A 21,659-nucleotide genomic window follows, 5' to 3' on the forward strand; every position below is an offset into this window, starting at 1 on the left:
TCTTTTATTGGACAGCTGGGGCCAATAGTACTTTACCATAGGTCCAAGACTCCAAGCTGTCCATTGAGCTCAGTGCTTCTGACAAGAAGTCAGAGGCACTGTGAGCTCATCCTCTCAGTCTGCTGCAAACAGTGTGTGTTGTATTTAAACTGGCCCTGCTGTATGAAGCTTATGACAGGCTGTGCAAGGAGCCCCGTATCTCCAGAACCATAGGTCCTAGGAGCCCCAAATTTGACCAGTGGTGGGGTAGGTCTTTGGCTACCTAGCCCCAAATTTGGGGTCATCAAAACTCAATCGTTTTTGTTTTTTTTGACTAATGGGCCTATGTTAAGGTAAGGGGCCTGATTAACATAACAATATTTCCTGGGATTGGGTCTTAGAACTCTCTAACGGAGAAAAAAAATGCACTTCTTTGACACTCCTGCATTGTAGCCCTGTCCCAATTACAATAACATTCAATCAAAAAGGCAAACTAAAGCATGCTAGGGAATAATTGGGGAGAAGCCTAATCTGTAAAAAAAAGCAGGTCAGGTCAGCATTACTAAATCTTTAACATACAGGAAGTGCTAAGGTTCCCGAAGGTTAGCCTTACTTGGTATTTCAGCAGAGGAGCTATACTATATGAGTCAGGATGACAAACAAGAATTCACAACTGTTTTTTGATAATTAGGTGATTGAACTTGCAAGTGAGGTCATGAACTAGGCGCAATGTAAAGAAAAACTTTTAATATCGAAGCCAAATAATACAGACAACATTGCTAATCAGTGAAATCACTGTAATATGCAAAGCCATTTTCCTTATTTCCTTGTTTACTTACTGGAAAGCAGTTTTCTAAATAGCTGAGTCATCCTTTAGTTTTTCACCTGATGTATGTAATCCAGCGGTAGATGCATGATGAGGCTCTTCTGGAAGTTCCTTTACTGCTCAACTAGAAAATATTTAAAATTATTCTAAAGGTTATTATTAGGGATGAGCCGAACACCCCCTGGTTCGGTTTGCACCAGAACTTTCGAACGGACCCCAAATTCGTACGAACGTTAGAACCCCATTGAAGTCTATGGGACTCGAACGTTCAAAATTAAAAGTGCTAATTTTAACGGCTAATATGCAAGATACTGTCCTAAAAAGGGTTTGGGGACCTGGCTCCTGCCCCAGGGGACATGGGTCAATGCCTAAAATGTTTTTAAAAATGGCCGTTTTGGCGGGAGCACTGATTTTAATAAAGATTAAAGTGAAAAAAAAAAGTGAAATATTCCTTTAAATATGGTGCCTGGGGGGTGTCTGTAGTATGCCTGTGAAGTGCGACGTGTTTCCCGTGTTTAGAACAGTCCCTGCACAAAATGACATTAAACAGAAATAACATCATTGAAAACTGCTTGCGGTTTTAATGTTATATCTGGTTCCTGCAACATGGTTGATAACCATTGAGAAAAATGGCATGGGTAGCCCTCCCTGCCCATTACCAGCCCCTTTGGGTCTTGTACGCATATTAAGGGGAACCCCGTACCCATATTAAAAAAAGGAAATGCGTGTGGCCCCCAGGCCCTATATACTCAGAACAGCAGTATACAGGCGGTGCAAACAAGACAGGGACTGTGTAGGTTTGTTGTGTTAAGTTGAATCTGTTTGTAATTTTCAACTCGTACACTTTTAAAGTGTAGCTCCAGTCAAAAAAACTATTTTTAAGCTTTTTGGAAAACATAGGGAAGGGTTATCACCCCTGTATAATTTGTTTTGTCTTCCATCTTTTTTCATCTCACTTGCTGTTGTCTCCTTCCATTTGCAAGTAGGAGTTGTTTGTAAGTTGGATGTTTGAAAGTAGGGGCCTGCCCTATATGCTCTGCAGAAATGGCGGAACAAGGTGTTGGTTTTGCCACAACATTGTAAGCCCTCAAAGTGACTCTTGGTGGGCGCTGGAGCGCCCTGCTGTGAACGATTATATCAAGAATTGTAATTACATGCCATTGTTGAACAGTGGTAGAAAAATTTACCTTTGGTGGTTGTGGTGCTGGTGCCACAACACTATAAGTCCTCACAGTTACTCTGGGTGGGCACAGGAACGGGCCCTCCTATGAAATATTATATCAAGAATTAATTACATGTCCCTGTTAAACAGGGGCAGAAAAATTGGGCTTTAGGCACTGGTGCTGGTGCCACCACACTGCAACCTCTCCCATATACTCTAGTTTTATTGCAGGAATTAGCCCTCCTGCAAAGCATTGCATCAAAAATTGTAATTAAACGCCCCTGTTAAACAGGGGCAGAAAAATTGGGCCTTAGGCACTGGTGCTGGTGCCACGACACTGCAACCTCTCCCATATACTCTAGTTTTATTGCAGGAATTAGCCCTGCTGCAAAGCATTGCATCAAAAATTGTACTTAAACGCCCCTGTTAAACAGGGGCAGAAAAATTGGGCCTTAGGCACTGGTGCTGGTGCCACCACACTGCAACCTCTCCTATATAATCTAGTTTTATTGCAGGAATTAGCCCTGCTGCAAAGCATTGCATCAAAAATTGTAATTAAATGCCCCTGTTAAACAGGGGCAGAAAAATTGGGCTGATGGCATCACCCAGAACCAGAAATGTTCTTCCAACATATCAGCGGAGGAGGAAGAGGATAGACAATCAACATAACAGGACAGTCACTCAGCATCAGCATAGGCAGTCTTGAAGGGATGTGATATTTCAAAAAAAATTATTCGGTATTCGGTTACATCAGTTTCAGGTGCTTGGTAGCTGTGGGAGATCCAAGACTGATTCATCTTGATGAAGGTCAGTCGATCAACTGATTCGGTGGACAGGCGCACCCTGTGATCGGTAACAAAGCCACCAGCAGCACTGAAGGTGCGTTCCGAAAGAACGCTGGATGCAGGACAGGCCAGTAGCTCAATTGCATACTGTGCAAGCTCTGGCCAGTGATCCATCCTCAAGACCCAGTAAGCCAGAGGATTTTCGGTGGAAAAGGTGTCCAAGTCTGACCTTGCCCCTAGGTATTCCTGCACCATGTAAATCAGACGCTGGCGATGGTTGCTGGAACCGATCATACCTTGGGGCTGCGGACTAAAAAATTGTCTGAAAGCATCAGTCAGACGGCCACCTTCTCCACCGCTCCTTCTGACCGATGCCTCAGCAACACGTTGTCCAGGACCAGGAGTTTGTAACCTCCCAGTCTCTGGGAACGCGCTGCACAGACCTTTCTGCAAGGCCTCCCGGAGATGTCTCATCCTCTGCTCCCTCTGCGATGGCAAGATAAGGTCGGCAACCTTACCCTTGTACCGTGGATCAAGGAGAGTGGCCAGCCAGTAATGGTCCCTCTCCTTGATCCGAAGAATACGAGGATCCTTCCGCAGGCTTTGCAGAATCAGGGAGGCCATGCAGCGTAGGTTAGCTGAGGCATTCGGTCCGGAGTCCTCTGGGTCACTAAGGGCAACATGATCCGCAGCTACCTCCTCCCAGCCACGTACAAGTCCACGTGTTTCTTGGGACTGTAAATCATCCCTACAAGACTGCTGCTGCTGATGCTGAGTGCCAGCCTCCACCTCCATGCTGACACAATCATCCTCCTCCTCCTCTTCCTCCTCCTCATCCTCTTCCTGTGTGATGGGTGGCACAGCAGGAACACTGTCTGGATAAAGGGGGCCTTGAGAGGCAAGGAAGTCCTCCTCTTCCTGCCTCTGTTCTGCCTCAAGTGCCCTGTCCATTATTCCACGCAGCGTATGCTCCAAGAGGTGGACAAGAGGTACAGTGTCACTGATGCATGCACTGTCACTGCTCACCATCCTTGTGGCCTCCTCAAACGGTGACAGGACAGTGCATGCATCCCTGATCATGCCCCACTGGCGTGGTATGAAAAAACCGAGCTCCCCTGACCCTGTCCTGGTGCCGTAGTCGCACAGGTACTCATTGATGGCCCTCTGCTGTATGGCCAACGTTGAGTTCCACCTGGTGGGCATGTCACATATAAGGCGGTTCTTGGGCAGGTTCAACTCCTTTTGGAGCTCAGCCAGCCGAGCACAGGCATTAAATGATCAGCGGAAATGCACACAGACTTTCCTGGCCTGCTTCAGGACATCCTGTAAGCCGGGGTACCTGCCCAAGAACCGCTGCACCACCAGGTTAAGGACGTGAGCTACACAGGGCACATGGGTCAGTTGTCCCTGTCGGAGGGCGGAGAGGAGGTTGGTGCCATTGTCACAAACCACCATTCCTGGCTTAAGCTGGCGTGGCGTCAACCACCTCTCGGCCTGCCTCTGCAGAGCTGACAAAACATCCGCCCCAGTGTGGCTCCTGTCCCCCAAACAAACCAGCGCAAGCACGGCATGGCATTGTTTTGCCTGCGTACTTGCATAGCCCCTGGAACGCCTACGGAGCACCGCTGGTTCTGAGGACAGAGCACTGGAAGAGGCTATGGAGGAAGAAGAAGAGGAGGGGGTGGAGGAGAGAGGTGTGTCACAACCAATAGTAGCATTTTGGAGGCGTGGTGGCGAAACAACCTCCAACACTACTGCACCTTGTCCTGCATCCTTCCCAGCTGCCAGAAGAGTGACCCAATGGGCCATGAAAGACAGGTAACATCCCTGTCCATGCCTGCTGGACCATGAGTCAGTGGTAATATGCACCTTACCGCTGACCGCCCTGTCCAGCGAGGCAAGGACATTGCCTTCCACATGCCGGTAGAGAGCCGGAATCGCCTTCCGTGAGAAAAAGTGGCGTTTGGGGACCTGCCACTGAGGAACCGCACATTGTACAAACTCACGGAAGGGGGCCGAGTCTACCAACTGAAAAGGCAGCAGTTGAAGTGCTAGCAATTTAGCCAAGCTAGCATTCAACCGCTGGGCATGTGGATGGCTGGGAGTGAACTTCTTTTGTCGGTCCAGAAGCTGGGGCAGGGACATTTGCCTGCTATAATCGGACGTGGGTGTACTGCTAGCAGAGTGCCCGGAAGCACTTGGCTGTGACACACCTAATTCTACACCTTCATTCCTCTCAGAGCAGGTTTCAGAGAGGACTGAAGGTCCAGTGAGGTTGGAGATGCCAGCTGATGAAGAGCAAGGAGAGGTCCGCTTTGTTCTTTGGTGTGGGTCTTTGAGGTACGCTTGCCAACAAGCTATGTCTGGTCAAGCAAGTGGTGCCCAAGCGGCTGATGTTTTGGCCACGCGAGATACGCTTGAGACATATGTTGCAAATAGCAGCGGTGCGATCTGATGCACTCGTCTCAAAAAAGGCCCACACCAAAGAACCTTTAGAATAACGCTGCACAGGCGGAGCTCTGCGGTGTGATTCAGTCGGTGTGCTGCCCCTAAGCTGGCCCCCTGAGGGCATCCTGCCTCGTTGGACATGTGCCTCCTCCTCCTCCTTCTCCTCCTCCTCCTTCCAGGCACCCACGTGGAGTCAGTGCCCTCATCATCGCTGTAGCAAACCTGGCAGTATGCTGCAGCTTGTGGAACATGACTGCCAGATTGCTGTCCTTCTTGGGCATCCCCTCTCTCTGCGCTCATGCTACTGCCTTCCTCTAGCTGAGTGTCATCATCAGAGCCTACAAAACACTGGGCATCCTCCTGGAGCATGTACCCAACACTGTGCTCAAAGAGTTCAGGAGACTCCTCAGGAGGACGTGGTGGGTCTAGGGAAGGAGTCACTGATGATGACATTGAGAGGAGGGAAGACGATGCGTTGGCAGCTGCTTTGCTAGTACCCTGAGACTGGGTGAGAGAGGATGAGGAGGATTAAGAGGGCTTGGTCATCCACTCTACCAAGTCGTTGGCATGTTGCGGTTCAACATGTCCAGCTGCCGAAAAGAAGGACAAGCGTGTCCCATGGCCACGTGCTGATGACAATGCACCGCGTCCACGACCAGCACTGTTGTCTCTAGACACAGAGCCTGCTTGCCCTCTTTTATCGGCTCGCGCCTGTCTGCCTCTCCTTGCTGGCCTTCCAGACATGGTAATGGCCTGAAGGGAGTTGGGTAAAACAGCAGTTGGGTAGTGTATATTGTGCTGGAGGCACACAACACCCACTAACTCCTGCAGATGCCTTTATTATAGAACACCAAAGATAAAGGGGTATACTGTAATGGAAGTCACACAACACCCACTAAGCCCTGTAGATGGCACTATTAGAGAACAGCAATAAATGGTAGATACAGGTGTATATTGTGCTGGAGTCACACAACACCCACTAACTCCTGCAGATGCCTTTATTATAGAACACCACAGATAAAGGGGTATACTGTAATTGAGTCACACAACACCCACTAAGCCATGCAGATGGCTCTATTAGAGAACAGCAATAAAGGGTAGATACAGGTGTATATTGTGCTGGAGGCACAAAAAACCCACTAACTCCTGTAGATGCCTTTATTATAGAACACCAGAGATAAAGGGGTATATACAGATGTATACTGTGCTGTGCTGGAGGCACACACAACTTCCAATAACTCCTGCAGATGGCGAGTGGGCTCAAATAGAGAAGAGCTATGTAGGTGGATATAACGGTGTGTACTGGGTACAAAGCACGCAGACAGCACGCACAAGCTCCTAACACTACTGACTGCAAGCTCTATTATAAAAGATAGATCACTAGCTATATAGGTGAGGTGAATATAGCGGTGTATACTGCGGTCAGGGCAAGCAGACAACAACCACTACAGAAGAGCAAGATCGAAAATCGGCCGATAACGATCGGTGTGTACTGTGTTGAAGGTACACAGAACACCCACTAACTGCTTCAGACGCCAACACACTACACAAGGCCGCCGCGCTGGCAGCCTTATATAGTGTGGGGCGTGTACTACACAGCCTGAGCTATGATTGGCCACAGGCATCCTGCCTGTGGCCAATCATGGCTCTCCTCGCTGCTGGCGCTGTGATTGGCCAAGCATGTGGGGTCACAGTGCATGCTTGGCCAATCATGAGCCAGCAATGCACTGCGATGACGCAGTGCATTGTGGGCCGTGAGCGTCACACGAATTTGGCGCGAACGGCCCATAACGTTCGGAATTCGCCGAACGGGCGAACAGCCGATGTTCCACTCGAACGTATGTTCGACTCGAACACGAAGCTCATCCCTAGTTATTTATATACAATTAGTGCTGCGCTTAAAGGCACCTATTTGAATAGGTGAAAAAAGTGAATAATGTGCGTAACTGACAATACAAGCAAGTGAGTACAAAATTTCATGAAATGTTAGAGAACAGTCCCAAAATTATTCACTCTGGTGCGCCCAAAGCTTAATTACAAGTCCACAGATGGCATTCAAGGTGAATTATCCTGCTACGTTCTCAGACCTCGGCAACTCTTGGAATTGGATTGTAAGCAAGTAGAAAGAATAGGTACCCTTACCGGATGGGTTGGACACATCCACCTTATAGTAGTGTGTCTTGCGAGCTTATGGGGGGGCTCCAGCCACTCACCCCAATACACCGACCCGATGTTGTTTTCCTCTCAGGGTTCCTCACAGTCTCCAGATGGGAAAGGTGAGTGGGGTTTCCGTGCCATACACTGCGATCGAACTTGATGCCAGAAGTCTCGTAAGAGTTCACCATAAAAGGAATAAAGCATAAAAAACGCTTCGCATGGTGAAATACAACCAATGATGGTTTATTGAAAAAAGTTTTTTGATGAACAGAACTAAAATTATAAAATCACGTGATACATAAAAAATAGCAGACAATCTGCTCCCCACATTGCTATTTTTTATGTATCACATGATTTTATAATTTTAGTTCTGTTCATCAAAAAACTTTTTTCAATAAACCATCATTGGTTGTATTTCACCATGCGAAGCGTTTTTTATGCTTTATTCCTTTTATGGTGAACTCTTACGAGACTTCTGGCATCAAGTTCGATCGCAGTGTATGGAGAGTATTGAAGGAGAGCAGGCTGCTTTCCCAGCATTGCTTTGGCACTGACCACAGTGTGTTCTCCTGCTTAGTGTGGTCAGTTATTATTAGGAAAGCAGATGGACTGGTAGGAACACCAGGGACTTCACACAAAGGAAGCAATAAAAAAAGCATAGGATACTTTCTCATACAAGTACAGTGGTGTGAAAAAGTGTTTGCCCCCTTCCTCATTTCCTGTTCCTTCGCATGTTTGTCACACTTAAGTGTTTCGGAACATCAAACCAATTTAAACAATAGTCAAGGACAACACAAGTAAACACAAAATGCAATTTGTAAATGAAGGTGTTTATTATTAAAGGTGAAAAAAAATCCAAACCATCATGGCCCTGTGTGAAAAAGTGATTGCCCCCCTTGTTAAAACATACTATAACTGTGGTTGTCCACACCTGAGTTCAATTTCTCTAGCCACACCCAGGCCTGATTATTGCCACACCTGTTTACAATCAAGGCATCACTTAAATAGGAGCTGCTTGACACAGTAAGGTCCACCAGAAGATCCTTAAAAGCTACACATCATGCCGAGACCCAAAGAAATTCAGGAACAATTGAGAAAGAAAGTAATTGAGATCTATCAGTCTGGAAAGGGTTATAAAGCCATTTCCAAAGCTTTGGGAATCCAGCGAACCACAGTGAGAGCCATTATCCACAAATGGCGAAGACATGGAACAGTGGTGAACCTTCCCAGGAGTGGCCGGCCGCCCAAAATTACCCCAAGAGCGCAGCGACGACTCATCCAAGAGGTCACAAAAGACCCCACAACAACGTCCAAGGAACTGCAGGCCTCACTTGCCTCAGTTAAGGTCAGCGTTCATGCCTCCACCATCAGGAAAAGACTGGGCAAAAATGGCCTGCATGGCAGAGTTCCAAGGAGAAAACCACTGCTGAGCAAAAAGAACATCAAAGCTCGTCTCAATTTCTCCACAACACATCTTGATGATCCCCAAGACTTTTGGGACAACATTCTGTGGACCGATGAGACAAAAGTGGAACTCTTTGGAAGGTGTGTGTCCAAGTATATCTGGCATAGAAGGAACACTGCATTTCATAAAAAGAACATTATACCAACAGTAAAATATGGTGGTGGTAGTGTGATGGTCTGGGGCTGTTTTGCTGTTTCAGGACCTGGAAGACTTGCCGTGATAAAAGGAACTATGAATTCTGCTGTCTACCAAGAGATCCTGAAGGAGAATGTCCAACCATCTGTTCGTGTACTCAAGCTGAAACGAACTTGGGTTCTGCAGCAGGACAATGATCCTAAACACACCAGCAAGTCCACCACCGAATGGCTGAAGAAAAACAAAATGAAGACTTTGGAGTGGCCTAGCCAAAGTCCTGACCTGAATCCTATTGAGATGTTGTGGTATGACCTTAAAAAGGCCGTTCATGCTCGAAAACCCTCTAATGTAACTGAATTAGGACAATTCTGCAAAGATGAGTGGGCCAAAATTCCTCCAGGACGCTGTAAAAGCCTCATTGCACGTTATCGCAAACGCTTGGTTGCAGTTGTTGCTGCTAAGGGTGGCCCAACCAGTTATTAGGTTTAGGGGGCAATCACTTTTTCACACAGGGCCATGATGGTTTGGATTTTTTTTCACCTTTAACCACTTGCTTACTGGGCACTTAAACCCCCCTCCTGCCCAGACCAATTTTCAGCTTTCAGCGCTGATGCACTTTGAATGACAATTACGCGGTCATACAACACTGTACCCAAATGACATTTTTATCATTTTTTTCCCACAAATAGAGCTTTCTTTTGGTGGTATTTAATTACAGCTGGGAGTTTTATTTTTTGCTAAACAAACAAAAAAAGATGCAAAATAACAAAACCAAAAAAAATCATGTTTAATAGTTTGTTATAAAATTTTGCAAACAGGTCATTTTTCTCCTTCATTGAAGTGCGCGGATGAGGCGGCACTGGTGGGCACTGATAGGCATAGTTAAGGCGGCACTAATAGGCACAGATAAGGTGGCACCGATAGGCACAGATAAGGCAGTACTGATGGGCACAGATAAGGTGGCACTGATGGGCAAAGATGGGCACAGATAAGATGGCACGGATGGGTGGCATGGATGGGTGGCACTAAGGGGCACTTATAGGTACCACTGATAGATGGGACTGATGGGCACTGATAGGTGGCACTAATAGGTGGCTCTGATAGGTGGCACTGCTGGGCACTGATGGGCACTGGTAGATGACACTGATGGGCACGGATATGTGGCACTGGGGTGCAGCACCGTTGTTGAGGCAGATTGTGGGTGGCACTGTGGGCACTGCTGGGTGGCAATGTGGGCACTGCTGGGTGGCCATTACAGGGGGCACTTATTTATTCCTGAGGGGGGCAGGTGGGCACTAGTAAGCTGGCCGTGATCGAGACTGATGTCCCAATCACGGCCGCCGGTGATCGGCTCTTTTTTTTTCTCCTCGCGCTGACAGCGCAAGGAGAAAAAAAAAAGAGGAATAATAGCCGATTGCCGGCTCCGTTGTATCACATGATCAGCTGTCATTGGCTGACAGCTGATCACGTGGTAAGGGTCGGGATCGACCCCTTGCTCGGATCCGTGATCAGGCGAGTCTCATAGACTCGCCGATCACAGGGCGCGCAGGCCGCTCGTGCACGGGACGAGGTCAATAGAAGTAGTCCCGGCAAAGGAGGTCCGCGCTGTAGCCGTCATTTGGCTATAGCGCGGGTCTCAAGTGGTTAATAATAAACACCTTCATTTACAAATTGCATTTTGTGTTTACTTGTGTTGTCCTTGACTATTGTTTAAATTGGTTTGATGTTCCGAAACACTTAAGTGTGACAAACATGCAAAGGAACAGGAAATGAGGAAGGGGGCAAACACTTTTTCACACCACTGTACATGGTATGGTGCAGCAGGCACATATCAGGAATATGAAATGTTGGGTCTTTAACACCCCAACATTCATCTTCAGAACCATAACACTAACATTAATACTACATCTTCATCCCCTAACACTTAACTCTGACACTTAAAGTGTATGTAAACCCAAAACATACATTTTATATATTGCATCTTACCAGTTCTTAGATATGATAGTTGCATTAGTCTTCTTTTTAAGTCTTTTTTTTTTTACCTGGTGATCGTACCAGTAATATACTTCCTGTCTTACAGTGACAAAACTAACTCACTGTACTGTATATTGCTTATAAAGAAGTAGCATTGTCACTCTAGGCTGCTCACTCCTGGTTTGGACTACAGAGCTTCCCCTTCTCTACAGCTCCATAACATATTGTAGTTCACTATGGTACCCTTCTTGAGACTTCAGTGCAGCAGAAACAGTGTTGCAAGCTCACTAGAGGCACTTAAAAGCTCACTAGATCTCTGGAAGGATCAGCAGGTATAAGAAAAGATTTTCAATGGTATATTTAACAGGAGCAAGTAATAGAAGTCAATTTTAAGGGTTTGCATACACTTTAGCACTTAAGCTGAAAATGAATCCCTAAGACCTCTTTCACACTGGGGTGTTTTTTAGGCGTTTTTGGGCTAAAAAATAGCGCTGTGTAAAACGCCTCCCCTGCAGTCCCAGCGTGAGAGCCCGAGTGCTTTCACACAGGGACGGTGCGCTTGCAGGACGCTAGAAAAAGTCCTGCAAGTAGCATCTTTCGGGCGGTGGAGGAGCGATGTATACACTGCTCCTCCACCGCCCCTGCCATTAAAAATGAATGGGCACCACTGCCGAATCGTTTTAACCACTTAAGCCCCGGACCAATTTGCAGCCAAAGGACCAAGCCCCTTTTTGGGATTCTGGACTGTTTTGCTTTAACTAAAAATTGCGCGGTCATGCGACGTGGCTCCCAAACAAAATTGGCGTCCTTTTTTCCCCACAAATTCAGCTTTCTTTTGGTGGTATTTGATCACCTCTGTGGTTTTAATTTTTGCGCTATAAACAAAAATATAGTGTCAATTTTGAAAAAAATGCTATATTTTTTTGGTTTTTTGCTATAATAAATATCCCCAAAAAAGATATAAAATTTTTTTTTCCTCCGTTTAGACCAATACGTATTCTTCTACATATTTTTGGTAAAAAAAAAATCGCAATTAGCGATTATAGCGATTATTGTTTGGCTTGCGCAAAAGTTATAGCGTTTACAAAATAGGGGATAGTTTTATAGCATTTTTATTAATTTTTTTTTACTATTAATGGCGGCGATCAGCGATTTTTATTGTGACTGCTGCATTATGGTGGACACATCGGACATTTTTGACACATTTTTGGGACCATTGTAATTTATACAGCAATCAATGATTCTTGTGTAAATGACACTGGCAGTGAAGGAGTTACCCGCGAGGAGTGGTTATGTGTGTGCGTGTTTTTTTTTTTTTTTTTTAACTGTAGGGGGGGGCGTGGCTTGGTTGATCGTCTTTCACTATAACAGGGAACAGACGATCAGTGACAGGCTCAATAGGAAGCACGAGGAGAGGTTTGTTTACACAGACCTCTCCTCGTTCTTCAGCTCTGTGACCCGATCGCGGGACCCCAGCGGTGATCGGGTCCACTGGTCCCGCGGCCATGGAGCTCAGGACCGGGTTGGGAGCGCGCCGCTGCCGGCGTGCTCTTGACCCATGGCTGGGCACTTAAAGAGCAACGTACAGTTATGTGCTTGTGCCCAGCCATGCCATTCTGCCGACGTATATGTGCAGGAGGCGGTCCTTAAGCGGTTAATAACCCTTTATTTGGCCGCCAACGGGGGGTTAAGAGCGCCCCGCTAGCAGCCGAAAAGCTCTGCTATAAGGCCCCATTTAGGCTGCCTTCACACCTGAGCATTTTGTAGCTTGAAGCCTGAAGCTACAAAACGCTGGAGAGGAAAAAATCAATTATACTCTATGGAGATGGTTCACATCTCCACTCCAAAACGCCTGAAGCCCGAAGCTACAAAACGCCCGAAGCTCAAACAAGTTCTGGAACCTTTTTTTCAGGCAGATTTGGGCGTTTTTCTTCTTTTTACATTGGTGACCTTTTGCCCTGCACAAAATCGCAGCAAAACGCTGCAAAAACGCCATAAAAAACGCTGCAAAATCGCTGTAAAATTGCACGACTTTCTTCCTGAAAACAATACGAACATCGATAAAGCGCCGCTAATTGAAAGTAGCCTGACACTTAGGGGTCTATTTTTTTTTTTAAAAGCTAGCAGCTACAAATACTGCAGCTGCTGACTTTTAAAATAGTGACACTTACCTGTCCAGTGCGCCCGCGATGTCGGCACCCGAAGCCGATCTCTCGATCGTCTCTCGGGTGCTGCCGCCACCATCTTGGGTATGGGAATCAGGAAGTCATTTCCCAGTTCCCTACTGCGCATGCGCGAGTCACGCTGCGCAATAAGGATGGACCCGCTGCCTCTGGGATCTGTGTGTTTCCCAGCAGGCAGCGGGGGGACTTTCAGAAAGGGGCGTAATCTACGCCCCTTTCCGCAGAGAGCTATCCCGGAAGTGGGTGCAGATACCTGTACTGTACAGGTACCTGCACCCCCCTCCCCCCTGAAAGGTGTCAATTGTGGCGCCGGAGGGGAAGAGGGTTCCGATGAGCAGAAGGTCCACTTTAGGGTGGATCTCCGCTTTAATACAGTGATTTCCTAATGATCAGCTCCATCTAGTGGCCATAATGTGGTTCTTTTTCTGAAAGAAATACTATAAAAATTTATGTCATGCCACGTCTCATTTATTTATTTCAAACGTTACTTATTTCCCCACTTATTTGATGGGTAATGTTAATTTCATGTTAATGCAGAGCTCATTATTTACAACTTTCACAAATTTGTAAATTGCTTTTTGATAAAATAAAATAATTTTAATAAAAAGATTTAATACATTCATTGTCCAATACTTCTCTTGGCTGCTAAAAAACCCTGCAAGAGAATTTTCCATTTTGTATTAAATCCTTTTTTAATATTTATCCTCTCTCCATATTTGAGCCCCCTAATTCTGATACTGGGAACTCTGACATTCTAACCAGGTATGGAAAGTTACCCTAAATTTGCCCAACTCCTGCAAAGGAACTCCTTCAGACTCCTCCATTTCTCCATTAAGTGCAGACTTAGGTCGAGCCGATATATCGACTCTCATTTCTACTCTCTGACATGCTCAATTAAATGTATACATAATAAAAATTGCAGCACTGCAATTTTTATTACGTATGTTTTTGCACAATTGTTTTTGTTGTGATACTGCAAGCAGCTTTATTTATTTCACTTAGGTTATTATCACCTGCGCAGTGAACAGGCTGTGGATCTGCAAGGCTTCACTGACAGTTTCCCTTAGCTGAGATGGTGATGGCAGCACCCAAGAGTCGATTGAAAAATTGGCTCAGGTGAGGACACTAGATTTGTGGACAGGTAAGTGCCCTAATATTAAAAGTTAGCAGTTACAGTATTTGTAACCAATAACTTTTTTTTTTTCGGAAGGAGCCTGGAATGTGTTTTGTAGGCTGGGAGATTATACTTAGTGTTCCTTTGGAGTAAGCATCCAGGGTGTGAAACATGTTATGGATGGGCAAACTCTTCTGACTGGAGCCTAAAGTGAAACTCTGTAAAAAGGCAAGCAGAGGGGAAAGGATAAGCCTGTGGTTGTCCTGTAGCTGATGTTTTCCCCATAACTGACATGGTATGCATTGTTCTGTGCCTCCGTATAAAGGCGGCCATCTTGGTAGAGGAGCAGAGCTTTACTTTCTCATATCAGAGTTGTCCCTCCCACCTGATGATTGTTGGGGTAGTAAAGGAGAAGCAGCAGAAAAGGTGGAGGAAGCACAGATCCACAGAATGAAAGAGGCAGAAGCAGGGAAATTCATGCACTGCAGTACCTCAGGTCCAGCTTTCTCTCCAGCAAGGAGAACAGTGAGCAACACCATAGTGCCATCATCAAATCTCACTCTGGTGAGACTAGCAGTCAGGGGCAGCAGTGCTTTAGATGATCTCACGCTACTGATATACAACTAAGAGGCGACAGTAATGCCTAGGCACAGGAAGTACATGGCCATTTTTTCAGAGAAATTCTAGACTAAAGTTACATTTTCAGGGTACTACTCAGACATAATGAACATTTTTATTGTTTTATAGAACAGTAAATCTTCACTTTCTGAGTTATACTTTAAAGGTGGCTTTTTAATAATAAAAGTTGGAGTTTTTCTGATAAATTATACTAAGGGTCTGGAAATAGGGGAAGGAAAGAGGGAGCGGACAGTTTCTGAGGCTGTCCTCTAACACGCTCAAACCAAGAAGAGGAACTTATGGACTATACCGGTACTGGTAGACAATCAACTTCAGTAAAATTCTCATTTATTACATATAAAAAACATACAGAAAAGCAAAATCAATAAAAATGGGAAGTTAAACCTTACAGTATACAATTACTCATAGGTTTATTCCCAAGGGGTGTATCTGGTAATGGAATTATCCTCAAACATTAGAGATCATCTACTAGTTGCGCGGTCAGGAGGAATAATCTATAAAAACAGATAATTTATTTAGAACATGTATAAATACAGTTTGGCAAGCATATAATATTAGCAGAACAGCAATAACAATAAAAATGGAAAAATTTCTTAACTACAAGCCCAAAGCCAAAAAGGTCCCAAACCACCAAATCATTCCCTCCACGGCAGGCATGGGGGATTTGTTAGTGCAGAGTGTATCCAAAATAGTGGGAATGTAAGAAGTGATGGATAAGTAATATATAAGGCTCCATTGGGAAAAGGGACAAAGGGGAAAAGGGGGAAAGAAGGAGGAGAAAGGGAAAGAGGTGAAGGAAGTGAGGAGTAAGGAGGGGGAGGGAAAGGAGGAAAGAGAGGCGGGGGGGGGGGAAGGGAGGGGGAAAGAAGAGAAGGGGGGGAAGTAGGGGAAAAATATAGTGTGGAGGAAAAAAGAAATGAAAGGTTAATCATAAGGACAAGGAAAAAGCAAAATGGAGAGTAATTAGAAAATAGTATGTATTGCTAATCTGGATAACCTGCGGCAACCTACCAGGTGCAAGTACTCCAGAAAAAATTCACAGGATATTTAACTTCAGAAGGAGGGGGCTAGGTGATATTCACTGGGAAAGGCCTAAGCCAAAGGCAATGTATAGCAAGGACTAATTGTGCTAGCTTGGCAGGTTACTCAATAGCATCTTTGAAATACTAGCGTCAGGGGTTAAAGAGCCTCATATGGCGCTTCACTGAACAGGTCTACTGTTCAGAGGTAGCAGCTAGTGCAATCGCAATAGTCCAGTCTGCAAATGAACAAACAGACAAGATTGTTTAGTGGGTAGAGGTTAGGGCCTATAACAGGTCAGTAAATATGGATTTCACCTTGGCGGCCACAGTCTCAACCTCCTTGAGGGGCTGTCTGCAGTGCTTACCGATGGGTCGAAGTCCATTAAATGAGCTCCCCAACCCAGAAGGTGCCAAAACACCGGCAATCGGCGGTGCGTGACGTCACTGGGTCTGGTTCCCCGCACTATGTGTGCATCATGACATTGATGCGCATCGCCTCGTGCGGGCAGCCCAGAATTAAGGCAATACAAGTGGGCAGCGGCCTTCCTGAAGAACGGCCGAGTTCACCAGGGCAGTCACATGGCTGCCGTTAAAGGGGAAACAGGAGGCACGAAGGGACCAATCAGCTAAGGGTGTGGGGCAAACAAAACCCAAACACAATCATAGAATTAAACCATCACAAATAGAACGACAATTACCCATATGATAATACAATATAATGGTTGGAGAAATATTCTCCACAATATTGATACAAAACATTGAAAATTAAAAATTAAAAACAAAGACAAGATACGTAGTCTAGGGATTTATTTAGCCCAAGCCAATAGGAGATGAATATATTAAATGATTTACTAAAGAGATAGTGAGCCGAATTATGGTTTCCAGTAGCTAGTCAACAGGAATTAAACAAAGGTAACAAGGAGGGGGGAAAAAAGAGTAGAAGGGAAAGTAGAAAGGGAGGTGGGGAGGGAATGAAAAAGTGGTAGGGGGGACAAGGTATTGTCTAATTGGGAAGGATCCCTTTTGGAAATCTGCAAGTGAAAGGGATGCCTATTAAAAGTGAAACCCTATAAAAAGGGTTTATAAGAGATCATTTTATTCAGGCCAGAAGGAATGGTAGCATTCAAGTGTTCAATCCGCATTGTTTCTCCTTGCAAGATAATCTTATCCCAATCCCTCCTCCTCGAGCTCTCATTGATGACCTCAAGAACCAAAAATTTTACCGCTGTGATGTCAAACCGATGGTACAGGCCGATATAGCTGGCCACTGCTGGAATAATATAAATGATCGCTAATTCTCTGACAAAGTTCTCTAATTGTTTTGCACACATAATAATATTTATTATAGTAGAAGGTAAAAAATGTTTTTTTCAAAATTGAGTTTTTTATTTATAGCGCAAAAAATAAAAACCGCAGGGGTGATCAAATACAATCAAAAGAAAGCTCTATTTGTGGGAAAAAAAAGGATGCAATTTTTGTTTGTCTGCAATGTCGCACGAATTGCAAAAAGTGCTCTGGTCAGTAAGGGAATAAAATCTTCCGGGGGTTGAAGCAGTTAAATCAATGGCATTCAGTATTGTCTGTGACTAATTTGGAACGGGTGTGGGGGGTTATTAGCTGTAAACCAATGAAGACTAGACCAACGACATTTTGAGAAGGATCAGCCACTTCCACCTCTAACGTATGACTCCTTACTATATAAGTATCCCACACGGCAGGATAACAAGCACGTGACATACCATACTGGGCGCGGCCTTTAGGCTCGGCTCCAGTCTAGTCATCTGATTGGTCACACTACTCCCACGTGAGCTCAGAGACCAGGTGGCGAGTGAAGGTGACAAGTGCGGGTAAGTGAGCGCATGCGCATAGCATGGCGCTAGGAAAGCTGGTGATTGGTGGCGAGCTTTACATGGAACCGGAAGTAAGCTTGGTTATCCCCACCCACTCACAACTGTCACCGGTGGAGATGAAGAATGAAGCTGTGAATGGGCGAAAGCTGCCCAGTGCACGGGGCGGGCAGAGCTGGGCATGGCGTGCCGTCATGGACGGTGAGTGTGCACAGGAGGCTGGGCCGCCACACCCGACCACTATACAGCTTAGAAGCCATTGTGGGAGAGCGCTGCTTGACTTTGGGGGGCGGGGGGGGGGGAGTAGTCATTCATGTGTGAGGATATGGCCTGCTAGGGCACTCGAGGACATGAGTGGAGGACTTGTATGGCTGCTAATGGCGAGCCACACCAGCTCTTTGTTTACTTATCTCCCACATTGGGGAGATATCAGACACCTCCAGTCACAGCTGCTGCAGTTGGGTGCTCCTTTCCACTAGTATGAATGTACATAGATGAGCACGAAGAGTAAACACTGGAGGGGGCAAGCTAGTAAGTGTAGGAATTCACTACTAACCTGAACAGAATCCTTTTATGTAAATAAAAACAACCTGTGTACCTTTCACCCAAGTTGATAATGCACTTGCTGTAGGTGTATGTAATTCATGACAAGTTGTCAAGTAATTGCTTCCCCCCCTGGCCCAGTGAGCTGGGGATACTCATAGGATCATTGACCTAATATGGTCACATGGCCATATCCCTGCTTCTTTGTATACATGCAGCAGTAGGACAGGGAATCTCTTGCAGCTCATTGGCCCAGCTCCTTATCCCTGTATCCCAAGGTCATCCCTGCTCCTTATTCCTGTACCCCTAGATTTAACAAGGATTAAACTCTTGTAGTCTGTGCTAATTTGTTTTAATTTGTTATGTCTGGCCTTTTAAAATGGTTGTAAACCATAAAAAAACTGCATAGCATGCTAGCTCATTAGGAATGACTGACCTGAGATCGAAGCCCCAGCTGCGTTCCTTCGTTCACTGCTCCAGCGTCCGACATCTCTGCCGGGGGTTACTAACGGGTATCGCGGCTCCGGCACTGTGATTGGCCGGAGCTGTGATAGCGTCACTCCCGCGTGTGTACACGGGAGCTGCCGGTAATGACACATTCCAACTGAAGCAACGGCACGTACTTGCTGTTGCTTCAGTGTGCCTGTGCTGATGACGTCGGCATATACATTTACAGGGATATCTCCTACACCGTTCAGGTTTAGGAGATATCTAGTGTAGCTACAGGTTAGCCTAATTATAGGCTTGCCTGTAGTATAAAGTGGGTTTTAAAGTGTTTACAACCACTTTAAAGTATAGCTACAGTAGGGAATGGTTTAAACCTTGTTATTTATTTTGTCATCTCTGTGCCCTAAGGGAGATTATCCTTCGCTTCCTGTCTGGATACACAACAGGTAGTAAGTGAAGATCTATCTTAAAGTATAAGATCACCTTTGGGAACATGTTACATGTTCCACTTGTTTTTAGAGTGTAACATGCTCCTGCAGCTGCTCCCTGATCTGCTGACATTAGTGACAGCAAGCCAGGGATCTTCTCTTGAAACTCGCTTTCACAATTGAAAAAAATACAGGGCTCTGCCCACTCTGCCTCCTCATTCATTCGCAGAGATCTGCGGCTTGTAGTTCTCAATAAACTATGGTTGTTGAGCAGTCTAGGTTGTTCATTGTCTCTTCCTGTCATTTAGGCAGCCCATAGATGGTGTGAATTTTCCCCCGCCAACACAGACACACCGTCTGTGTTGGTAGGGGAAAATTCACACAGGGGACTCTCTCATGCCAAGCAATTGTTTTCTCAGAGCGGGGGAAAGCTGTCCCCACTGGAAGAAGACAGTGATTATCACTAGCAGCCACTTGCGATAAGTAGCAATTTTGGCAGGCTGGTTGTACCCAAGTGGATCGATCCATCAACTTGGTACATTCAGCCTGCCCATTAATTGTTTGAACCTTGGCTAGTTCCTGCTGAACCGGCCAAGATTCAAACCGCGTATGGCCTCCCTCAGTAACTGCCTCCCCATACAAGGTATGAGCTGACAGATACACTGATAGTCTGCAGGAGTTCTGCATGACATCTGCAATCTGCTGATCATTGGTGAAATGCTTTCCAAGCTCCTAGTAAAAAATATAAATGTTTTTTTTTCCTGAAAAAATATGTGTTATTATTATTATTATTATTATATATTTGTATATAATTTTTATATATAACGGGTATATAATTGTATATAATTTTTTTTTTTTTTTTTTTTTTTTTTTTTACAAAGGTTATGTTCGTAAATGGGGAATCGCCAATAAGACAGTTTTCAATGGAACAGTTGTCTTGATTGAAAGATTTCTCCATTAGTCATACTCATACACACGGTACGATTGTTGGCCAACCGAGCATCTAATTTTTGTCAAAAAGGCATGTGCCAGGATCTTGTCTTGCATACTAACGGTACACAATTGTCGTGCCACAAACACGAACATAGTGATGTACTACAAGGAATTTCAGTTCTTGAGCGCCACCCTTTGGGCCCCTTCTGCTAATTTCGTGTTTGAGCATTGATTCCGAGCATGCATGTATGTACTTTGGTCTGATGGATTTGTGTACTGACCATACAAAAATCGGACGTCAAGCCGTTGTTCGCCGAAAATTTACTAGCCTGTCATCCAACATTTGTTGGACAACCATTGTCAAAAGGAGCGTACTAACGGTAAGATTTTAGGACAACAGTCTGTCAACAGTCAATCCCCTGCCAGCAATCATACCGTATGTATGAGGCTTTAGGCCCCGTTCACACTGATGCAACAATCACTCCAACTTTGGAGCACTTGTTGCATTAGAAGTCTGACCCCATTCTGTGCAACTTGAGTCACTCCAACTTAGAAAAAGGTTCCTGCCCTACTTTTGGTCCTACGTTGGTATGATTTGCATTGACTTCTGTCAAAGATGTTTCGTGCAAGTGATGCCGAAGTCACGCTGGGGTTCGACTTCAAAGTTGTTGGCAGTGTGAACCTGGGCTAACTCTGACAAGGTCAGAATTTTACATTTTCTTTTCTTTCAGTCTTGGTTACCGTAACAGAGGGTGAAGCTCCCTGCAGGGAATCGGCATTGAAAACTAGATGGGGCTTCTAACCCTACCCTACTCTATCCAAATGAAAATGTGGCTTTAGATACTTTTACATTTTAGGAAAAAAGCAGCAGGCCTCTCTATGGAGTTGATTTACAAAAGGCGAATAGACCGTGCAGTTGTTCCAGTGCTTTATGAATGAGGGGAAGTGCTGCTGACTTCCATCATCCACACATGTGCAAACAAAAATGCTCTTGACTTTTGCCTTGCCCAAATGTCCGTTTGCCTTTAGTAAATCAACCCTGATATCTCTTAGAACTGTTTCTTGTAAAGACAATACATTTTGTAAATGACAGGCCAGGATTGGTAGAGAATTGGCTAATCATATATAACATGCTTGTGTTCTAAAAGAATAGTTCAAGTATAAATAACATGATCAGTTTTTATGATTTTGGACTATTTATTCTGAAAAGTTTTTCATAATGATCTGGTCCAGAAGTTGAGAAGGCCCAAGCTGGAGACTAAATGTATTTTCATGAGGCCTGGTGTGGACTAAAACACTGGACCTAGCACTGCTAATTTCCATCTGATGCCATAAGCTTCTAGTTGACATCCTTGCATGTTCTTTGATGGATAACTAAATTCAAAGACCTTTTCATACTTTGCAGTTTACCAGTTGATAGATGTGATGGCTACATTGGTTTGATTTTTCAGGCCCAGGCCTTCTTTTTGCCAAGGACATCACCCGTTAAACATGGCAGATATGTAATGTCCCTTGACCCTTCTGTGAGTTTACCTGGGAGCGCATAAAACATTATTTTTCTGTAAACTGCTA

The 21,659-nt window shown here is 45.2% G+C and overlaps 1 protein-coding gene across 2 annotated transcripts in view; it reads left to right on the forward strand.

Annotated features, from left to right (window-relative positions):
- Positions 1-17,719: 17,719 nt before the first annotated feature.
- The window catches only part of LOC143974177 (mitochondrial nicotinamide adenine dinucleotide transporter SLC25A51-like), a 38,616-nt gene continuing 34,676 nt past the window's right edge, over positions 17,720-21,659 (forward strand). For both annotated transcript variants that reach the window (XM_077475309.1, XM_077475310.1), the window contains exon 1: positions 17,720-17,937. The gene's annotated coding sequence lies outside the window, so the exon portion shown is untranslated. The remainder of the gene's footprint in view (positions 17,938-21,659) is intronic.

This window comes from Lithobates pipiens, unplaced genomic scaffold, assembly GCF_037356315.1.
Source record: "Lithobates pipiens isolate NorthernLeopardFrog02 unplaced genomic scaffold, aLitPip1_a1.2 Scaffold_13, whole genome shotgun sequence".
Taxonomy (NCBI): domain Eukaryota; kingdom Metazoa; phylum Chordata; class Amphibia; order Anura; family Ranidae; genus Lithobates; species Lithobates pipiens.